Below are 2,722 nucleotides of genomic sequence, written 5' to 3' on the forward strand. Positions count from 1 at the left end.
GATAACTGGTTCTTCACAGTGAATCGCCATTGTTGTGGTCACCAACAACCCCCCTTTTTTTTACTTGACATTAGCAATAACGTCAAGCGAAGAGGGGACCCTGAACGAAAATCTCAAAAAAAAATACTTTTTCTAAAGTTTTTGTATCTCTCTCCCTAAGGCTCAAATCGCATCGCAAAGAAAGGCCGAAGCATAACTCGAGCGCAAAAAACAAATACTGCGAAATTGCGATGCGAAGTTCATCGCATCGCATACCTCACACGCGCCCCTTAAAAGAAAAACCTTCGAGCAATGCGATCGCCGATTTGCGATATCGCAAATCGCAAGCATTACGTTATACGACGTAACCATTAAACGAGAACTTGCGATATTTACGATTTGCGATTTGCGATCTGCGATGGCAGCAATCTGCGACCTGCGATCTGAAAAGACTTACCACACGATAGACCCATGCATTAAGCGCGCGCCTTGAAAGAATTTAATGACCGCATGCTTAAGTATCTAGGAATGATTGCGTTACATTTATCGAAGAGTCAAGTGATGATGGATGTCAGAATTATGTATTCATTAGAGATTAATGCTTTCACGTCAAGTCTTTCCATTTCACTTCTCCTTTACGTAGACTGCAAGACATGCAACTGATATAAGTTTATATGCAGGAAACATCTAAAGGAAAGAGGAAAGCGCCAATCAGCAAAGAGAGAATGCTTTCGCAAAGTGCATGCCACATGCAGCAGAACCGCGGATTCCAGGCTATCAGCCAACCGGCACTGATGAAATTAGACTATCCGGGACTCAGAGTCAAAGGCGCACAAAAGCAGCATATTCAGAAAAGATCCTGAAGCTAAGACTTAGTGAAGCAGAGAAAGAAGTGCATGAGAAGGAGAACGCTTCAGGGAAACCTGGAACAAAGAACGGAAGAAATTCTCGACACAGGGAGTTGCCCATGCAGCACGACTCTTAACCCACTCAGTCATTCGCACGACCAGAAACTGAAAACGGCAACAGCAAAATCAGTTCGAGAAGAAACTGGGACACGCTAAGTATACACGCGGCGAATACACCCAGCTAGAGAAAGGTTTTCGAAAATATCTTCTGGTATGCCGGAAGGAAGTGCCAGCTCCTGCTATTTCCACTTTTATCTCCCGAGCGAAACAAGAAGGCGGCTAGCCGACTCTTCCCAGGAAAGCATTACACTGTTGACAGCACTAAAGAGAATATACAGAAACGGTCAGAAATTAGATTTTAAGTTTAGAAATAAAGTTGCTTTTAGTAAAAGGGCGGTCATTTGAGGTCGATTCCCTAATTTCATGTAATTAATATTGATTAGTTAGTAGTATTTAACCCTTCTCATGGTTTTTGGAGAAGGGTCCGGAAATCTGTCAAAAAACTTATCCTCAGAACATGCACTTCTGCACCCTCAGAGGAGGTTTTTGATGAATGGATGGATCGAGATTTATTTATGTTTGCATTTTAATATCTGTTACTGATGTTGCACTTCTGTACTCTTAGCAGATGTTAGAACAAGTAGAAATAAATCATTGTTACTTGAAGTTTATTAGTGAACTTAGTCATAAATGGTACTTTTATCTCTTGGCTAGATTCTGCTAGTATTCCTAAAGTGATATGTGTCTGAGTTCTTTATATGTTATTGCATGAATGTCTGTATTACCATTTGGCACTTCTGTATGGTGGGGTCATTTATTTATGTTTAACATATAGAAAACTGATTATGCGATATGTTGTTCACAACTACTCTGCCTAACTTCTTATGCAGAATGGTTTATCTTTATTGATTTATATTTTGATATCAGTTGAATGATCTTTATTACCGGCTGCTGTTAGAAATCTTTCTAGATCGCATAACAAAAGAGAAACACCCCGGGTTAGCGTAGATTAGATGTATTTTTCTTCATTAGATTAAATTAGCATAGAGTTAATTTAGCAGTTAGAATTAAGACTAGATTAGAAGAATCCTTCCCCCCCTTCCTTAGATTAATACCATCAGACTCTACGCACACACACACACCCATCACATTGGGAAACTGGTCCCATTACCCCCAGTCGGACCCGCTACTCCAAACGGGCAAGGAGCCGCCAACCAGGTTCCGGACCGGGTGGGTATCCCCCTTGTTGTTGACCCGACCTCGGGGCCCTCAACAGAACCTAAGAGCCTCCTGCATATATAGGGCCAAACATCTCTGATCGGGGTACTTAAAAAAGTTGGTGAGCGTCCAAGAATCTCTGAACAAGCAAAGAAACCTTCCTCTGATCTCGTAGTAGACAAGGCATCCAAGTATGAAGTGCACCTTGGTCTCCACTTCCTGTAAATTACATACCTGGCAGAGTCTATCTAGTCTATCCACCTAGTGGTCTGTCTCTACCCGAAGTCTATGAGAACCTACTTTGAACTGGTCTAGAGGAATGCGAAGAGCATGCATCTAGTGGTGAAACATATACTGGGGTTGAACAATGAGCCCATCTCTCAAATCCAAGAAGTGCTCAGCATAGAATGCCATCTTTGGGCACAAGCCTCCTAGAGGATTGACCCAGGTGACTTGGATGAACTGCCTGTAGATTTCCTCCCCGATGATCTTGTTTAGCTCCTATCTAGTAGGTAAAAGGTGACCAGGAGCATCTACGGAATATCAAAAAGGAGGGAGACAATCCAACTGAATTCCCACTGAATCTAAGAGGTTTGAAACTCTTGTAAACCAACATC

The sequence above is a fragment of the Pinus tabuliformis genome, chromosome X (assembly GCF_031772625.1).
Source record: "Pinus tabuliformis cultivar Carrire ecotype Pingquan chromosome X, CPIR1, whole genome shotgun sequence".
Taxonomy (NCBI): Eukaryota; Viridiplantae; Streptophyta; class Pinopsida; order Pinales; family Pinaceae; genus Pinus; species Pinus tabuliformis.